Consider the following 20,611-nt stretch of genomic DNA (forward strand, 5'->3'; position numbering starts at 1 on the left):
GAAGTAGTGCTGTGGTTCAAGTGGTAGAGCTCTAGCCTTGAAGAAAGTACAGAGTGCTCAGGCCCTGAGTTCAAGCCCCAGGACTGGCAAAAAAAAGGGGGGGGAGCTATTTGTGTACTGGAGTTTAAACTCAGGGCCTTATACTTTCTAAGTAGATGCTTCAGTATTGGAGCCATGCTTTAATTCTATTGTGAATCCAATTTTAAGGTTTAGCTTTTTGGCTCACCTCAATAGTCCTAGCCACTCAGAAGGCTGTGATTCTGAGGATAACAGTTGGAAGCCAGCCAAGGCAGAAAGTCCACAAGATTCTTATCTCCAATTAACCACTCAAAAACCAGAAGTGGTGCTGCGGCACAAAGTGGTAGCACAATATAGCCTTGAGCAGGGGAGTTCAGGGACATCACTCAGTACTTGAGTTCAAACGCCACAACCAGGAGAGAGAGACGGAGACAGAGAGAGGATTAACTTTTTTTTTCTTTTGGTTGGTCTTGGGGCTTGAACTCTGGGCCTCAGTGCTGTCCCTGAGCTCTTCAGCTCAAGGCTCCTGCCCTACCCCTTGAGCCCTAGGACTACTTCTGGTTTTCTAGTGGTTAGTTGGAGGTAAAAATCTCACGTTCTTTAGTGCCCAGGCTGGTTTGAACCGAGATCCACAGATCTCAGTCTCCTGGGTAACTAGGTTTACAGGCATGAACCACCTCAACTGGCAGGATTAACTTTTTAAGTTTATTTAAATGTGTATTGTCAAGCCTGCCACTGATATCTCATACCTTGTAATCATAGCTACTCAAAAGAGGATCCTGGTTCAAAACTAGCATGTGCAGGAAAGTAAGACTCTTATCTCCAACTAACCATCTGAAGACTAGAAGTAGGGTTGGGGCTCAAAATGGTAGAGTTCTAACCTTGAGCAAAAAAAAAAAAAAACCAAACAGGACAGCACCTAGGCCCTGAGTTCAAGCACCATGATCAATGTTAGCAAGTTAAATTAATACAGACATACTGTGTTAGACCAGGCACCACTGGTTCTCACTTGTAATCTTAGGTATAGGAAGCTGGAGTCTGAGGATCAAAGCCAGTCCAGGCAGGCAAATCCATATAAGAGTCTCATGGACTTGATCTTAATGGGAATTGATTGAAGATCTATCTTCTGTAACTTCTTCAAGCTACTCAAGGACTCTGACCCTGTGTAGCCAGAGACTTAAAACCTTCACCTATTTACCAAGGGTTTGGCAGGACCAGATGTTATTAGAAGCAATATTTATTTACTCCTGACTGGAACATACATACACTACTTAACTTTTAACAACTGCACAGACTTTTTCTGGGCACTTTGGTTTCCAAAAGCCTCTTCCTGGCTGCCTGGGGAACCTGACCTCTGGTGACCCTAACAATGCCTAAATTACCTGCTCAGGCTTTTAGACAACTCTCAGTAAGCACATGATTTCGAGTCCATGCTCCATTGGGTACAAACTTCTTTTTATTTTATTTTTGTGGGTAATGGGGCTTGAACTCGGCCTGGGCACTGTCCCTGAGCTCTTCAGCTTAAGGCTACCACCCCACCCTTGAGCCAAGCCCTACTTCCCGTTTTCTAGAGGTTAAGTGGAGTTTCCGGTCCTTTTGTTCCCGGGCTGGCTTTGAACCTTGATGGTCAGATCTCTGCCTCCTGAGTATCTAGGATTACAGGCGTGAGCCATCGTGCCCGGCTACAAACTTCTTTTGAACAGATGAACTTGTGTGTGTAAGTCCAAAATTCACTGCCAATAGGGCTTTGAGCAGATAAAGGGGGCTGGGATTTTAAACTGTCCCCCTTTGACAACCCTAGCTTTTTACCCACTATAACAAATGACTGACAAGCCAGGGTATAAGTTCTTGCTCAGTTACAAAGTAAACAGATACAGGCATTAGATAGGCATGCTTACAGGCTATTTTCCTATGACCTCCTGGCTTTGATTGATTTGAGGGACTCCAGGCTCTGATACCATCTCCTCTCATCTGAGCAATGTCTTTCAACTACCTGTGGATGCCCATTGTTACCAAGATAAGCCAGGAGTGCCTGTTTCATCCTGGGATAATGCCCCTTTGGCATTTCCCTTGGTTGGTCATTGGACTTTAACTTGAGGCCTGACTGCTGTCCTGAGCTCTTCTGCTCAAGGCTAGCGCACTCTACCACTTTGAGCCACAACACAACTCTACTTCCAGTACTCTACTGGCCAATTAGAGATGAGAGGATGAGAGTCTCACAGGGACCCTTTTCTTCTCTGGCTGACCTTTGAACTGCAGTTCTCAGATCAAAAGCCCTTTTACCCCAATTGAAGCAGTAAGTAGATTAAATAGAAGTTTTGTTGTTGTGTTTAAGTATAATTTACCTGGAACTTATCAAGAGCCGAAGTTACATCCGACAAACTTCAAAGAATCCTCTGTCTCATTCTTTAATTGCTACAGAAAACCTGTGATGGCAAAATCTTAAGCAGCAATTAAACAAATATTTTAATAGTCCTAATTTTTCCTTTTTTTTCACTTTGAATCAAATATTTAGGACAATCTTTTCCAAATCTATTTACTAACCTCTTTTTTAGCACTTCACAATTTAGCTCTCATTTGTATTTAAATGACCCTTTTTTAGAAACCTTGAAACAGGTGAAGCCCATTTACTTTTCTGCGACTTGGTTTTTTTTTTTTTTTTTTTTTTTTTACAGTATTTTATTTTATTTTATTTTATTTTTTTTTTTGGCCCCTTTCTCTTTCTGGCCCCGCTCGCTCCGGCCCTGCTCGCTCCGGCCCCCTTTCTAGCTCAGGCCCTGCTCGCTCCGGCCCTGCTCGCTCCAGCCCCGCTCGCTCCGGCCCTGCTCGCTCCGGCCCCCTTTCTAGCTCAGGCCCCGCTCGCTCCGGCCCTGCTCGCTCCGGCCCGGCTAGGCCCCCCTTTCTAGCTCAGGCCCCGCTCGCTCCGGCCCCGCTCGCTCCGGCCCCGCTCGCTCCGGCCCTGCTCGCTCCGGCCCGGCTAGGTGCGACTTGGTTTTAAAGCTGTCATTATACCATTTTGTTTTTCTACAGTCTTGAGTTTTCTTCAAAATCCTTTGAATTCAAATGACAGGTGTTGTTCTTGTTTTTGTTGTTTTACCACATCAAGAATACAGACTTATCTGGCAAATATCATGTAACCCTTCTATTAATTACAATAAAAAATATATTAAAAAAAAGAATACAGACTTAACAACCTTAAAGTCCCCCACAACATTTTGTGCTTTTTTTTCCAAAATATGAGTCTGATTGCAAAACAGCATTAAAACAAGTTACATCATAGATAATCCTTTTTTTGTTTTGATTTTTTTTTTTTTTTTTTTTTTTTGTGGGTCACGGAACTTAAACTCTGGTCCTTGAGCTCTTCAGCTCGACTACTGCCCTACCCCTGGAGCCACAGCCCTACTTCCCACTTTCTAGTGATTAATTGGAGATAAGAGTCTCACGATCTTTAGTGCCCAGGCTGGCTTTGAACCAAGATCCTCAGATTTCAGCCTCGTCAGTGGGTAGGATTATATGAGTTAGCCATGCACTCAGCTCTCTTTTTTTCTTTTTGATCCTTTTTAAAGCCTTTTCAATGTTTTAAATATCCCAAGGGACAGCTTGGGGGACTATTAATCACTTTACCCACATTGTTGTCAGGTTTGAAATAAACTTCTATACTATCTGGTAGAACACCGGCCTTGAGCTTACGAACTCAGGGACAGCGGCCAGGCAGAGTGCTAGCCCACAACCAAAAACAAAAACAAAAAAACTCTCCAGGCTGACCTGGAATTGCTTATGTAAATGAAGCTGGTTTCTGTTTCAAAATCCTCCTGCCTCAGATGCAAGCTTTGGATAACAGGTAAGCACCACCATGCCTGGCCAGAAATATTGCTAAACACAATAAAGAGCATTCATGAAAAGACCATCCCAAATACCGTAACCAGAAGCAAAAATGGGAAGTTTTCCTCTAAGAATTTTATAAGACCAGATGCCCAATTAATAGTACTAAAAGAACTAACAGGCATCGGACGTGGAGGCTTATGCCTGTAACTCTAGCTACTCAGGAGGCTGAGATCTGAGGATCGTGGTTCAAAGCCAGCCCCGATCCGGTCCGTGAAACTCTTTATCTTCAGTTAACCATAAGAAAACAGGAAGTAGTGCTATGGCTCAAGGGGTAGGGCCTTGAGCTGAAGAGCTCAGGGACAGTGCCCAGGCCCAGAGTTCAAGACCCACAACAGACAAAAAAGAACTAGCAGTCAAGATAAACCAAAACTGATATGTAAATCAGTCAGACAAGAAGAGGTAAAATTTTTCCCCTACGGCAGATAACATTATCCCATAAGTAAAGAACCCTAAAGATTACAAGGGAAAAAATGCACTCATACACATGTACACACATACACACATGCAGCACTGTTAGAGCCAGGTGTTATGGCTTACATCTATAATCCTAACTAATCTCCAGTTAACAAAAATTCAGAACTGGAGGCATAGCTCAAGTAGGAGAAAACACAGGTATGATTGAAAAAACAGTGAAATTTCAATGCTTTTATTTCTAGTCCTCTTGAAAAACAAAAAACCCTGCTATAATCCAGTAAAGTTAGGAGCTACACAATCAACATAAAAGATACAAAAAATTAGTTGCAATGTCTTATAAAAATAATGATCTTTTTTTTGATGGTGGTGGTCAACACAGGTGTGAACTCAGGCGTCAGCCCTCTTTTGCAGTGGTTATCTTGAAATAGTCTCCCTTTTGTCCAGGCTTGCTGCCCAGGACTATGAGCCTTTTACTTTATGCTTCCCCAAAAGCTGGGATAACAAACATGTGCCACCAAGCCGAGCATAGTCCCTTGAAATGGAATCTTGCAAGCATTTCCCCAGGGCTGGCCTGGAATCATGATCCTCCAGACTCTCGTTCTGTTGTAGCTAGAATGACCGGCATGAGCCATCATACCCAGTTATTGAGAAGTACTCTTGTGACCTTTTTGCTCAGGTTGTCCTTCAATTCTCCCAATCTCATCTTCCTGAGTACCTGGTATAGGTTTGAGTCACTACACTTAGCACATCATTGTTTATTTCAAAGCAAATTAAAAATAAAAATAATTTGATTTCTAGGCTCAATGGTTTCCCTCATTTGTCATAATCAGTAGAAACCTTGGGCTCTCTTAGCAGAGATTCACAATAGAACGAAATCTAGATACATAAGGCCATATAGTGTGACGCTAAATGTAAGGACCCCCAGGATATAGAAACAAAAGCCATATAATGAGTGATTGTTGTTCTTAATGTACTATGTCATCTCTCATCTCTTTTGCTGTCCCTTGGTTATCTCATATTGTTACAATATTTCACCTTGTTATCTGATATATTTTATATATGCTTAATTGGTTATTTGAAATAGAAGAGAGAAGGGAGGAAATCAAGATGGGGGGAATGGGGACCATGACATGAGAAACGGTATTAATATTTGTGAAGTAATGTACCTTCTATCTGGTGAATATAATGTAACCCTTCTATTAATTACAATAAAAATATATGAAAAATTCTATTTCTTTTTTATTTTCAGTGCAGATCATTGAACATGAGAATGCATACTAGGAAAAGCTATATCTCCCAGACATACCTTCAGCTTTACTTAGGTCTTTTGTTAGTTTTGCCAGTCCTGGGCATAAGCTCAGGGATTGAGCACTGCTCTTAGGTTTTCTCAAGGCTAGAGCCCCACCACTTGAGCCACAGCACCACTTCCAGCTTTTTCTATGTATGTGGTACTGAGAAATTGAACCTGGGACTTCATGCATGCTAGGCAAGCACTCTACCAGTAGGCCAAACTCCTGGCTCCTTTACTTAATTTTGGGTGGTTGGGTTTTTATGTTTGGTTGGTTGGTTTTAGGAGTTTTTTTTATTTGTTTTGTTTTGTTTTGAGACAGGGTCTTGCTATATAACCCAGGTTGGCCTAGAACTCATTCTGGTAGTTGAGGCTGGCCTTAAACTCATGATTCTCCAGCTTCAGCTGCCCAAACACTAGAGTTGTGGTTTGTACCACCACACCTGTCCAGATGTTTAATCATTAACACATATTAGTTCTTTAAGATCATAGGAGTCGCTGTGATTTTCCCATATATTGCATATTGTTCAAGTCCATCCGCTCTTCTTCTCACCTCTCCATTATTTTCCTCTTCCCCCTAGATCCTTTTCCTATTCCTTACTAGTCCCTCATGTGCTTTCGGGTCTTTTTTGCCATCTTTTTTTTCTTCTATCATCTTTTGTTCATTTTTAGTTTCCATATATATGAGAAAAATACATAAAACTGGTTGGCTAACAATGTGAATTCTCAGATCTCAGCCTCCTGAATAGCTAGGATTACAGGCGTGAGTCACCATGCCTGGCCCTAGAATGTATTTTAAAGGCTGCTTTGAGTCAGGCTTACAAGAAGAAAAAGAAACCTAAAAGCAGAACAGAAAGATTTTTTTTCATCTTGTAATTGGGCCAGAAAAAAATCCTGTTTAGGGTTGGGAGCATGGCTTAGTGGTACAGTGCATGCACACAGATCTAGTTTTGATTCCTGGTACCTCATACATAGAAAAAGCTGGAAGTGATGCTGTAGCTCAAGTGGTAGAGCTCTAGCCTTAAGAAAGCCCAAGGACAGTGCTCTGGCCCTGAGCTCAAGCTCCAGTACTGGCAAAAGAAAAGAGAAAAAAAAGGTAAAATGAAGCCAGGTACTTTGCCCAGGAACAACAGGAAAGGTACCTTGAAGATATCTCAAAATGAGAAAGACTCATTGCAGGTTTAAGTGCATAAATTCATTTACAATTTTATCTCTTCCAACAACAGGACCACTTAGAATGTTGTTTCACCAGGACTGAGTTCGTCATGTTCAATCACTCAGAAGCCAGTGTAGCTATGGTCCAGGAAGGCCCAGCTATCTCCTCGAGCTGCAGACAGATCTTGGTATGATCAACATAGCGCTAGTTTTGCAGGCAGGCTGAATCCAACACTTACAGGGGGTCATGAAGGCTTCCCCAGATTTGAAAGGAAAGCCTGGGAGGTCAGGCACTGGGTATCAGCTTCTTATTGCTACACACAGTCTCTGAGATGGATATGTATGAATCTGTAACAGTGAAACTGAAGGTACAGATGTTGGAGATGCTAGGAACAAAGAACATCTGCTAAGGAAAGCTGCAGACAATGAAAGGGCCAACCCAAAAAGCAAGGCATGGGTGACAAATGGTAAGGTCCTAGAGGTGTATGGTAAATAAAGTCAGGGGTAGTCCATTTCAAGACAAGGCATCTGAGCCTTCGTGAAGAGTTGCTTACACAGTGACTTAACTGCTTATTGATGTGACAATCATAAAGCCCATGTGCTTGGAAGTTCCCTAGATAAACAGAGTAGGCAATTAGAACATCAGAACAGGGGAGGGGATGGAAGAGGGGTTCAACTAGCAGGACAAAGGGTAGATCAGAGTAAAATGAAAAATGTGTAATGTTCTAGAAAGTACATACCCAGGAGAGCCTTTCCTCCATAAGAGAACAAAGAATTTCTTCTGAAATTCAACCAAAATATTATATAAATTCACATATAATAAATATATAGCTCCCAAAGGGACATATATTAAAACTGCCCATTAGAAAATAAAGAGCTGGGTGTGGTGGCTCATGCCTGTAATTCTAGCTACTCAGGAGGCTGAGATCTGCAGATCTCAGTTCAAAGCCAGCCCAGGCACTAAAGACCATGAGACTCTTACCTCCAGTTAACCTCTAGAAAATGGTAAGTGGGGCTTGGCTCAAGGGTAGGGCGGTAGCCTTAAGCTGAAGATCTTAGGGACAGTGCCCAGGCCCACAAAAAGAAAAAGAAAGAAAGAAGGACGAAAGAAAAAGAAAGAGAGAGAGAAAGAATGCAAGCAAGCTCAGGGACAGTGCCCAGGCCCACAAAAAAAGAAAAAGAAAGAAAGAAAGCAAGCAAGCAAGCAAGCTAGCTCAGGGACAGTGCCCAGATCCTGAGTTCAAGCTCCAGGTCTGTCATGTACACACACACACACACACACACACACACACACACACACACACAAAGGTGATTCTTCTCATGACTTTTCATGAGGATCAAGATTCCTTCTGACTGGGACCAACTAGAAAGCCTGGACAAATTTGTGACTGGAAAAGGAAGAGACTTTTTTGGCCAACATTGGAGCTGTCCACTTCTCTCTTATGTATCAATAAAGAAGTACAGAATTATCTCAGGAAAAAAATAATAGTATCAGGAGATAAGGGGAAGGGTCTTCGGGTTCCTATTTTCAAGAAAATGTTCCTTATGTTAGGACCAAAATAAATTGCAGGGTCATTACTATATGTCCTGAGGCAGGAATTCATCTGAGCCACCAACACCCAGCTCTAATGGTAAGATTTTTAAGCGCTCCTATTGCTCTTCTTGACCCTCACTAGGGGATCCTGCAGTCCTGCCAGGAAATGTCTTCAAAATAATCTTAGAACAGATTATATCTAATTTGGCCTAATAGCAAACAAGGGGAGTTACTTCTCAAGGGAACAAGAAAGGAATAATGGAAACATTAGATATTAGGGGGGGTTACCACAATCCCTGGTATCCCCATTCTTCAAACAAAAAAGAAAGAATGAATTAAATCCTAAAAAAAAACAAAAAACAGTTAACCAAGCTAGTCTGGGGAACCAAATTATTCTGGACCAAATGTCCTCCCATAGCTTTCAGGATTAGAACGGCCCAGAGAAAAATGGGACTGCCCCCATTATGAGCCGTTATGTGAGTTTCCATACTTGAGCAGGACTGCTGATCTTCCTATCAGGGAGACTAAAGATCACTTTTTATTGGACAGTCCTGGGGCTTGAACTCAGGGCCTGGGCACTGTCCCTGAGCTTTCTCAAAACTAACTCTCTACCACTTGAGTCACAACACCACATCCAGCTTCTGTGTTATGTGGTACAGAGAATTGAACTCATGGCTTCCTGCATGCTAGGCAAGCACTCTACCACTAGGCAACAGTCCTGGCCCCCCAAAGATTAACTCTTTTTTTTTTTTTACCAGTCCTGGGGATTGAACTCAGGGCCTGAGCACTGTCTTTGGGCTTTCTCATGGCTAGCACACTACCACTTGAGACACTGCACCACTTCCAGCTTTTTCTATGTATGTGGTACCAAGGAATCGAACTCAGGGCTTCTTGCATGCTAGGCAAGCACTCTACCACTAGGCCAACTCCCAGCCCCAAAGATGAATTCTTAAGGAACTGTATAATGGCCATATCTTCCATCTTTTCATCCCTCAGGTTAAAAGGACTACTTCCCAAGACTCTTGAATCTGCAGTTCATCACTGCCAATCTGGTGACCTGGTGCTGAGAGAGAATTGAGAGAAGACAAGCTCCAACCCAACTACAAGATCCCCAATCAAGGCCCTGAACTGAGATAGCTATGTGAATGACCATGAAAGAGTGGACTCATTATTCTCTAGTCAAAGGACTAGTGAAGGGGAACCAAGAGGAAAAGGAAAGGGACAGTAGGTGGTATATGGATGATCCATGGAGTCCTTAAAGGTAATTTTACAAGGAAGCCCATTTTACACATCCCTGAGGTCTCCACTTACAGCTAGTTCTTTGCCTAGGAGGGATGGATAGACAAGAGGTAACGCCTCAAACTTTAGTTAGATGAGGAAATGTAGACTATAAAGACTCTAAATACCCAGTTAACCTAATATAACCATAATCTCAGTGCCTCAAACCCTTCATATTAATGCTTGTCATATTTTGTCATGTAGGGATTTCAATGATCAAAGACAAATACAAATACCTCTCTCTAGAATCCAAACTAGGATATGAAGGTACAGGTCCCTACCTCAGCTGGAATCTGGTGTAATGGATTACTAAATATGAGAGCTAGACAGCAGATGCACAGTGGGTTGACTCAGTATTGGCACCTCTAAAAGTCAAGTAAAATCTATCTAAAGGCACTTAACCAGATAACTGTTAAAAACTACAGTACAGGGCCAGGAGTTTGGCCTAGTGGTTAAAGTGCTTGCCTAGCATGCATGAAGACCCGGGTTCGATTCCTTGGTACCACATACATAGAAAAAAGCCGGAAGTGGTGCTGAGGCTCAAGTGGTAGAGCTCTAGCCTTGAGAAAGTCCAAGGACAGTGCTCAGGCCCTGAGCTCAAGCCCAGGACTGGCAAAAACAAAACAAAACAAAACAAATATATATATATATATATAACTACAGTACAATTACATACATAAACCATAAGCAACCCAGTGATCATAGAAAAAGCCCAGACAGATACAGTTCAGGGTGTATGGGGTCAGAATAGATATCTCAGGAAAAGATCCCTTAGGAAGACTTGTCTTCATATTGGTCATAGGCCCAAACTTTGTACCCATCTAGTACCAACACAACTTCAAAAGGACTCTAAATTACCTCCGAAAAGTTGAGATTATTGAGGTAAAAGACTTGAGAAGAGCTTGAGAAATTGAAGCTACATGTGATAATACAAACGCCTGGCATGAATAGTCCAAGCCCTTAACAAAAGTGATTAGTACATGCATGCAGCTGGATGGCCCCAAGCACAGGTGTCCAATTTCCCCTGAGGTAGGACACGGATCCTGAATGCGTGTATTACATGCTGGACCAAATCAGGATAAGGATGCGTGGGGAGATGAGACCTGTTAGAGCTGTCCTTGCTATTTCCATTGTGGCAAGGGTCCGCGCCCAGGACAATCCCATCTTTCTTCACTGAGAAGGTGAGTTATTCCTCTTGCCTCTCTGGGCAAGGGATGTGAATTTACTAGATCCATAGGAGACCTGACCACCTCCATTTCTGTCTATATATCCTGATGAGTCAAGCACTGGCAATTACTCAGCTCTGTCTGTATCTGGGGCCAATGCCTGGAGGTGTTGTAGGAAAAGGAACTTCCATGATACACACACACACACACACACACACACACACACACACACAGAGGTGTATATATACACACATATAGGACACATGTATATGACCCATATATAGGACACACACACACACACACACACACACACACACACACAGGACATATAATATGTACCTGTCCTATTAGTAAAAGGACCCAAATATAAAGAGAGGACTCTTTCTCTCCTTTTGAGAGAGAATTCACAGGAGTCCACAGGGCAGTTTCCAATGAATTAAAGCCCCAAAAGATAGCTGCTGGATTTGTATCTCTCCTTTTCTGGCAATCCACTATCATTAAAAATGTGGATTAGAAGCCAAGGGCTGGTGGTTTACACCTGCAATCCTAGCTACTCAGGAGGCTGAGATCTGAGAATCATGGTCCAAAACCAGCCCAAGAACCAAAGTCTGTGAGACTCTTAACTCCAATTAATCACCACAAAACTGGAAGTGGTGCTGTGGCTCAAAGTGATAGAGTGCTAGCCTTGAGCTAAAGCACTCAGGGATAGTACCCAGGGCCAGAGTTCAAGCCCAACAACTTACTCCCCCCCCCAAAAATATGTAGATTGGATTAATTACATATATTATAATCAGTACAGATTTATCAACTATACCCAAGATGATATTACAAGGATAGCCAGCTTGTTAGATGCCATTAGGCAAATGGTTTGGGAAAACAATAATAGCGCTAGATATATTGGCAAAAAAGATAGGGGTTATGTTACATTTTCTTTTTTTTTTTTTTTTTTGCCAGTCCTGGGCTTGAGCTCAGGGCCTGAGCACTGTCCTTGGACTTTCTCAAGGCTAGAGCTCTACCACTTCCGGCTTTTTTGTATGTATGAGGTACCAAGGAATTGAACCTGGGTCTTCGTGCATGCTAGTCAAGCACTTTAACCACTAGGCCAAACTCCTGGCCCCGGGTTATGTTACATTTTCATTGGCACAATTCATTCTCAATTACACAGTTCCCAATGGTGCAATCACCAAGGTTCTCCAAGGCTTGACTACCTGTGCCAATGAACTAGAAGAAAATGTATGATGGCCTCTGTCCTCACCACTCTACTAATTATAGCAGGAATCCTAACAATGGTAGGCTGTTGTATTAGGACCAGCAGAGATTTATTGAGATGATTAACAAACACGTCCACAGCATACCAACAGAACAATTTACCACTAATGGACCTGAAGTTAGGTTTTCCTATGAGGAAGAGAGTCAACAGATTTTAGATTTGAAAAACAAGATATAAGGTGAAAAATGAAACCAATTAAAATAAAAAGTAAAAGAAGAGAGATTCTGGAAAATAAAGTCAGTGGTGGTCCATTGAAAAAGAAATGTACAAGCTGGGAGTATAGCCTAGAGGTAGAGTACTTGCCTAGCATGAAGCTATGGGTTCAATTCCTTGGCACCACATACACATAACAAGCTGGAAGTGGTGCTGTGGCCCAAGTGGTAGAGAGAAAGCTCAAGGACAGTGCGCAGACTTCAAGCCCTAGGACTGGCCAAAAAAAAAAAAAGGAATGTACTTGTTACCTGAATTACGCAAATGGAACCCCTCTGTACAGTAAAACTGAAATTACAAAAAAAAAAAAGACAAGGCATCTGACCCTCAGTGATGTTGCTTATACAGTTACTTAACAGCTTGCTAATGTGGCAATCATGTAGCATGGAATTATGTGATTTTTTCATGTACTTGGAAGATGTCTAGACAAACTGAGTAGGAAAATCGAACCTAAAAGGAAGAATGGGCTGAACTAAAAATAAGAAAGTAAAAAACCATGTACATTCCAAAAAGCACATACCCAGAAGAACCCAAATATTAAAATTACCCAGTAGAAAGTAATGAAACTTGGACAAACATCCAGGAAAACTGTGCATTCCATAGTACTCAAATGAATGAGGAAGTGGGGGAGGCATCTGTGAATTAGAGAACACACTCATTCCAATTTCTTGAGGGTATGCCTTTCCACCAGACACCCATCTTATATAACCATCATAAAAATTCCATTTATTTCTTTCATGTTGCTCAGTCCATTCTTATGTTTTGGGGGTTTGTTTCTTTGTGTGTGTGTGCCTGTACTGGGGCTTGAACTCAGATTTTGGGCACAGATTTTTTGGTGGCTAATTGGAGATAAGAATTGGCACAGATTTTCCTACTTGGACTGGCTTCAAACCTGGATCTTCAGATATCAGCCTCCTGAGTAGCTAGGATAACTGGCAAGAGCTACCAGCACCCCTGTTCTAAGTTCATTCTTCGGGGTTGGATGAGTGAGTGTTTCCCACAGTGGGGCCTTCCTTCCTTTGGAACTCACATCTCAGCACTATGTGCAGTTTTCCAGACATGGAGGTATAGAATTTAATATTTCCTCTATGAATTTTAGTCTTGCTATATGGTCCCATCCTATTCTTCCTTTCGAAAAATAAAAATGAGTATTCCAAGCCATTTGTTTCTTTGAAGTACATTACTTGATTTAAACAGAATAGGGCTTACAAGTTAAAAAATTGCCTAGAATCCCTTTGAACTTAGACACAGTGCTGGAACTGTTGAGACTTGGTGGATTCTAGGAGATAGACTGGATGTACTTTGCATTATGATCTGGACAGGCTTTTGGAGGCTAGGGATAGAATGTTACAGCTTGAAAATTAAATGATTCCCAGCTGGTGGTCTGAATCTGGAAGGTTGTGGAAACTTGGGGAAGTGGTGCTGAGGTGGAGGAAATAGGCCACTACATTATGCTTTTGAAGTGTATGCTTGGTGTCTATTCCACTGTCTCGTTTTGCATCCCAGGCACCAGGAGGTGAGCAGCTGTGCCCCACCATGCCCCTCCCATATGATCTTGTGCCTCACGGGGCCACAAACAAGGAAGCCAGGTGCCCCATGTACTAAAACCTTTGAAGCCATAAGCCAAAATAAATCCTTGCTTCTTTGGATTGTTTCCCTTGGATATCTGTCACAGGGACAAAAAGGCTGACTAAGTGAGCCCTCTGTGGTCACTTCTATAATAGGAACGGAAGCCCTTATCAGGCATTATTGATATTGGCACTGTTATTTGAAAACAATCCTGATAAGAACCAAATATAGGGCCAGGAATTGGCCTAGTGGTAGAGTGCTTGCCTAGCATGTATGAAAACCAGGGTTCAATTCCTTGGTACCACATGCATAGAAAAAGCCAGAAGTGATGCTGTGGCTCAAGTGGTAGAGTTCTAGCCTTGAGAAAGTCCAAGGACAGTGCCCAGGCCCTGAGTTTAAATCCCAGGACTGGCAAAAAAAAAAATATATATATATATATATATATATATATATGAAGCAAGAGTGAGCGGGCGAGAGAGAGAGAGAGAGAGAGAGAGAGAGAGAGAGAGAGAGAGAGAGAGAGAGAGAGTATAGGAACAGATGTGGCAAAACATACAGGAAATATATTCAAAGAATAGTAGTAGAACATTTCAAATCTTAGGAAAGATATTGATATCAAAGTATAAGAGGCATTTGGGAACCCAGACATTGCCAGATTTCTCTAGGAAAATTATAACCTTCCAAACGTACAGAACAGATGAAGAATTTAAAAGCTGCAAGAGACAAATGCTAAATCATATATTTTAAACATAGGTATCTCTGTCTCTGTGTGTCTTCTCTCTCTCTAACATACATACATACACACACACACACACACACACACACACTTCCTTCTTTGCTTTCTTACATTTTTGTTGCTGTTATTTTTGTCAATGGTGGGGATTCAACTCAGGTCTTTGTTTATGTTATGTTAAGCACATGTTCTATTACTGGTGTCTACACTCCTATCCCAAGTCAAATTTAGATGAATGGGGCCGGGAGTGTAGCCTAGTGGTACAGTGCTCATATAGGATGCACGAAGCCCTGGGTTCAATTCCTTGGTACTACGTACACAGGAACAGCTGGAAGTGGTACTATAGCTCAAGTTGGCAGATTGCTAGCCTTGAGCAAAATGTGTCCAAGGACAGTGCCCAGGCCCCGAATTCAAGCCCTAGGACTGGCAAAAAAAATTAGATGAAAACACATGAGAAAACCAATAACATTCTCAGCAGAAAATCTTAAGGCCAGGAAAGTATGGCATAATTTATTTCAAGTAATTAAAGGAACAACTAGCTTAGATTATTATAACCAGCAAAGTTATCCTCCAGAATAAAAGGAGTAATAAGTACCTTCTAAGATAAGCATAAACTAAGGAAATCAGAAGATACTTAAACAGAACTGTACACCCAGAAAAGTAAGACAGATAAATACAATCAAGAAAGAATTGGAAATAATATATTTACTAGAAGCACCAGTAATCAAATGAAAGTTAGGAAAGAATCTAGCATGACCGAGCACAGCGTCACAGGCCTGTAATCCCACCTATTTGGGAAGTGAAGGTCAAAACATGATGATTTCAAGGTTATCAAGAAAGATCCATCTCAAAAACTAATATGTAAACAAATGTAAACAAAAAGGGCCAAGGTTTAGGCTTATATAGTAGAGGGCATGCCTGAAATTCATGAGGCCCTAGGTTTTGTCCTTAGTTTCTAAAAAAAGATATCATATAATAAACTATGTCCTCTAAGATGAATAAAAGAATATGAAATGAACATAGAATATTCAATAGGAAACAAAACAAAGTTATAGTAATGGATAGATAATGTTCATAATAACCCTGAATATTGATTGCTTTAATTTACCAATTAAAATCTAAAGATAGCTCCCTTCTGTAATCCTAGCTTCTCAAGATGCTGAAATCTAAGGATCATTATTTGAAGCCAGCCCCAGCAGAACAAGTATGTGAGGCACTTATCTCCAATTAACCAAAAAGCCAGAACTGGTGTGTGGCTTATGTGGCGTAACACCAACCTTGAGTAAAAAGACCAAGTAAGAACACAAGATCAAGCCTCATGTAAAGAAACTAGTGAAGGTGTTTAAGAAATCTGCCTGAAATTGTGCTGTAATTATCCAGAATATGGAGAATTCAGCTACAGGATGTTCAGTTCCTGGCAGAGACTATACTAAGGACAATCAGCTGATGGTTTATAAATTTAAGTGTTTATTAAAGCTTAAGTAAGGATTTCCTTGCAGCAAGTAGAATAAGTAGAGTTCCTATTTGTTCCTTGTCACAGTTTAAAACCTTCATAGCTTATATAATAAACTACATGGAGTCTGGAAATCCTTCTTCTTCTTTTTCTTCCTCTTCTTCTTCTTCTCCTCCTCCTCCTCCTCCTCCTCCTCCTCCTCCTCCTCCTCCTCTTCCTCCTCTGCCTTGAACTCAGGGCCTGAGCACTGTCCTTGGGCTTTCCTCTAGGCTAGAGCTCTACTACTTGAGCCACAGCACTGCTTCTGGCTTTTTCCTATGTATGTGGTACTGAGGAATCAAACCCCAGTCTTCATGCATGCTAGGCAAGCACTCTACCACTAGGCTAAACTCCTTGCCCTTTCTTCTCTTTTTTAATTTTCACTCCTTACAGCTTGGCACTCTACCACCTGAGCCACACCTCAGTTTTGGCTTTTTGCTGGTTAACTGAAGATAAGAATCTATTCACTAGTCTGGTTGCATACCACAATCTTCACATATCAGCTTTCTGAATACCTAGGATTACAGATGTGAGACATTAGTGCCCAACTTGTTGTCTGCTTTTTTTTGGGGTGGGGGGGAGTTGGCTTGAACTTAGGGCCTGGCTCTGTCCTTAAGACTATCAGCAATCTACTACTTAACTTGGATGAGTGTAATTCCTTCTTTAATCTTGAAGTTCCTCATTTAAACTGAGCCCAAGGAGAATGGTCTGGCAGTGTCTAGCCTGAATTAAAGCAATAGCTTAATGTTTCATCCAAGCCAAGAGCCCCAAAGCACAATTATGTCTGGCCAGAAGCTCTTCTGTTCTCCCTTTACAGAGACCTTTACTCTAAGAGAAGTCACCATTTGAACCACCCACTGCAGTCAGGACATAGAGTAAAGCAGCAACATCATCTGTACCACTAGAGGGAGCCTTTGGCAGTAAAGAGTTGTTTGTGTCTAACCTGACCAGGCCAGCAGAACTCAAAAGAAGCCACCTTTTCACCTTCAAAGTCTTGTTTTGGCCAGACATAGAAGAGTCCAGGATGTCCAAACAATAATGTGAACCAGCCTAAGCTCAGTTAAATCTCTGAAACGAGAACCTACCAGACTGATGCTAATCAATCTTGTAGTTAGCTGTAGAGTTTCTACCTTACTAGCAACAGTTGCTGGATGCCATATGAATGTGGAAAACTGGAATTTGGTTTTCTTTACCTTTCTAGCTTTAATGATATGTAATACATTAAAATAAAATAAAATTAGTTTTCAAGGGGGGGGAAGATACACACTGGCTAATTGGATTTTAAAATAATACTCCCTAACATGTGGTGTCAATTTATGCTTATAATGCTGGCTATTTGGGAGTCTGAGGATCTGAGGCTCACAGTTCAGAGCTAACCCAGGCAGAAAAGTCTCTTACCTCCAATTAACCATCAAAACTCCAGAATTAGAGGTATGGTTCAAGTGGTAGAAGACCAGCTTTAAGCAAAAAAGTTAAACTAGAGTACAAGGCCCTGAGTTCCAGCCCAGTATCTGAATTTAAAAAAATTTTAAAAAGAGGGAAAAAGGAGATGGGAAGAATGGGAAAAGAGATTGGGATATGCAGAGAGAAAATTGGACCTCAATACAATAATATTGATTCCAGTACCACAGTCTCAATAACAGATAGACCACTTAGGAAAAACTTAACAGTTTAATTACAGTGTATATTAAATGAATTTAATATACATTTACAGGACATGCCTCTCAATAACTCTAGAATATATATTATTCTCATCAGCACACAAAATTTTTTGTGTGTTATAGCACGAATCTAGTCTTAGTAAGTTCAGAAAGTGCTGAAATCCTTTCTTATATCTATCAGATTACAATGGAACTAGAAATGGAACTATTAAACACTGTTAGTAGGAATGTAAATTAGTATAGTCATTATAAACACCAGTGGAGGTCCCTCAAAAACAAAAATTAAAGATAAGGGCCGGGAATTTGGCCTAGTGGTAGAGTGCTTGCCTAGCATGCACAAAGCCCTGGGTTCGAGTCCTTAGTACCACATACATAGAAAAATCTGGAAGTGGTGCAGTGGCTCAAGTGATAGAGTGCTAGCCATGAAAAAGCCCAAAGATAGTGTTCAGGCCCTGAGTTCAAGTACCAGAATTGGCAAAACAAACAAACAAACAAAAACCCACCCAAACTAAAAATAGCCCTTCCAAATGATCCAGCTATACCATTCCTGGATATTTAGCTGAAGGTGTTGAAGTTGTCATATCAAAGGAATAGTTGTATTTAGACTAGACACCAGGGGGCACACTTATAATTGGAGATCTGGAAAATTGCTGTTTGAAGCCAGTCAAAAGACTGGCAGAAAGTTGGAAAAAATGATCTCTAATGAGCAGAAAAACAAAACCCAAAACCTTGACTGGAGGTGAGGTTCAGGTGGTAGATTGTCAGCAATGAGCAAGAAAGCCTAAGTCTGGGGCTGGGAATGTGGCTTAGTGGTAGTGTGCTTGCCTAGCATGTACCAAGCCCTGATTTTGATCCCTCAGTACCACATAAGCAGAAAAGGCCAGAAGAGGTGCTGTGGTTCCAGTGGTAGAGTGCTAGCCTTGAGCAAAAACAGCTCAGGGACAGTGCCCAGACCATGAGTTCAAGCCCCAGGACTGGCAAAAAACAAAAACAAATAAAACCAAAAGCCTAAGCTTAAGGTCCAGTTTGGTCCCACAGAAAAATAAAGCAAAATTCAGTATTCTTTTAGAGAAACTATTTTTAAAGGAGCAATACTGAATAATGGCAATTTATGTGTTTCAAAATCATCAACGTAACGTACTCCAATACTTGTATTGCTAAATTACATTTTAGAAAGTGGGCATTTTAAAATATAAGAAGATTTTCTTCTTGCTGGGCTCATACTTGTAATTCTAGCTACCCAGGAGGCTGAGAGAGGTTGGAGATGTGGCTCAGCTGGTAGAGCTCTAGCTGGTGAGCAAAAGCAGCAATTACCATGTTTGAGTTTCATCTCAGACATTAAAAAAAGAAAAAGAGAGGAAGGAAGGAAGGAAGGAAGGAAGGAAGGAAGGAAGGAAGGAAGGAAGGAAGGAAGGAAGGAAGGAAGGAGAGAAGGAAGGAAGGAAGGAAGAGGCAGAGAAAGAGGGAGAGAAAGAGGGAGAGAAAGAGGGAGAGAAAGAGGAAGAGAGAGAGGAGGCTTGAAGCCAGCCTAGTGAAGAAAAGTCCACCTGACTCTATCTTTGGTTAACCAACAAAATGCAGGATAAGAGGTGTGGCTCAAGTAGTAAAACACCAATCATGACTAGAAAAAGGCAAGCAGTAGTGACAAGCTCAAGCTCCAGCACTGGTATACACACACCCACACCTCCCCTCCCCCCACACAATTTTTTGGTTGCTGTTGGTTGTGGGACTTGAACTCTGGGCCTGGGCATTGTCCCTGAGCTCTTAAGCTCAAGGCTACCACCCTAACTCTTGAGCCACAGCACCACTTCCACAAATTTATTTTAAAAATTGGGTTGTGGATTATTTTGAGCAAAAATTTTTATTTACCATCGATCTAAACCTAAGTTTTCTTATTCATTAAGTTTATGTAGAATGAAATAAAAATAAAACCTCATATACAGCAGTAAGTTTAGAAGTAAAATCTAGAAAATCTGTCAACATCTTATATTCTAATGACCTCATTTGGCAATGGGAGAGAGAACTGAGGACAGAAAAGAGGGAGCCTTGACTAAGTGAGTTAACATCAGGATAGCCACACTGATCTTTCTACTAAGTATAGGCCTGAGCAGTATTGGGTATGGGGGTAGTTTCCAAAGACTACCTTACTCACCAATGAGCAGTAAAAATGTAAACTTGTGCAGAGCTCCAGACCGTACTCCAGATTTTACCAATTCAACGAGATTGTCAGGTGACTTGTGTACATTAACCCATTAACACATGAACCAGGCTTCTTTCTTTTTTTGTCTTTACTCTGTCTCCTCATGAATTTCACTGCCATTAGGTAAGCCTAATGGCAAAAACCTATTAGCAAAACACTGTATTGTCCAATAATATGAGCTCGTTTACAGCCATCCAAGGTTTACTTTCTTGTTGGTATAAATGAAAAGGCCATCAGTTAAGGCAGACTTGGTTTTAGATAACTGGATATGGATTCATGAAACACAGCTGCCTGTGTCTTTTGCTCTGAATATCCAGGAGTAGGAAAAAGCCCAGGGTTTGGGAAAAAGAAATCATTTAATTATTTCTGTTTGAGGTGCTGCAAACCCATGTGGCAGAAGCTAGGCAAGTGCCCTACTACTGAACTACTACTAAGCTACTCTCTTTGGCTCTAAAATAACTGATTTTCAACTTAGCCTTCCATACTTTGCACACGTACACACCTGCCACCCCTTACTTCTCCTAGAATGTCCTTCAATCAATCTTTGTGGCTAATATTTTAGAATGAATTGGTTTATCTTACCCTGCCAGAAATATCTGCAAAGAGGAGGGGTTTTCCTTGAGCGGGGCTGTCTCTCAGCTTTCCCAGGAATTACACAAGGCTATTTCTTCACCTGCTTTAAGTCAGAACTCAAATTCCACCTTTTGACAGTAACCTTCTTCCTTCTCTATCCTTCTC

The sequence above is a fragment of the Megascapheus bottae genome, chromosome 12 (assembly GCF_031878675.1).
Source record: "Megascapheus bottae isolate mThoBot1 chromosome 12, mThoBot2.hap1, whole genome shotgun sequence".
Classification (NCBI taxonomy): domain Eukaryota; kingdom Metazoa; phylum Chordata; class Mammalia; order Rodentia; family Geomyidae; genus Megascapheus; species Megascapheus bottae.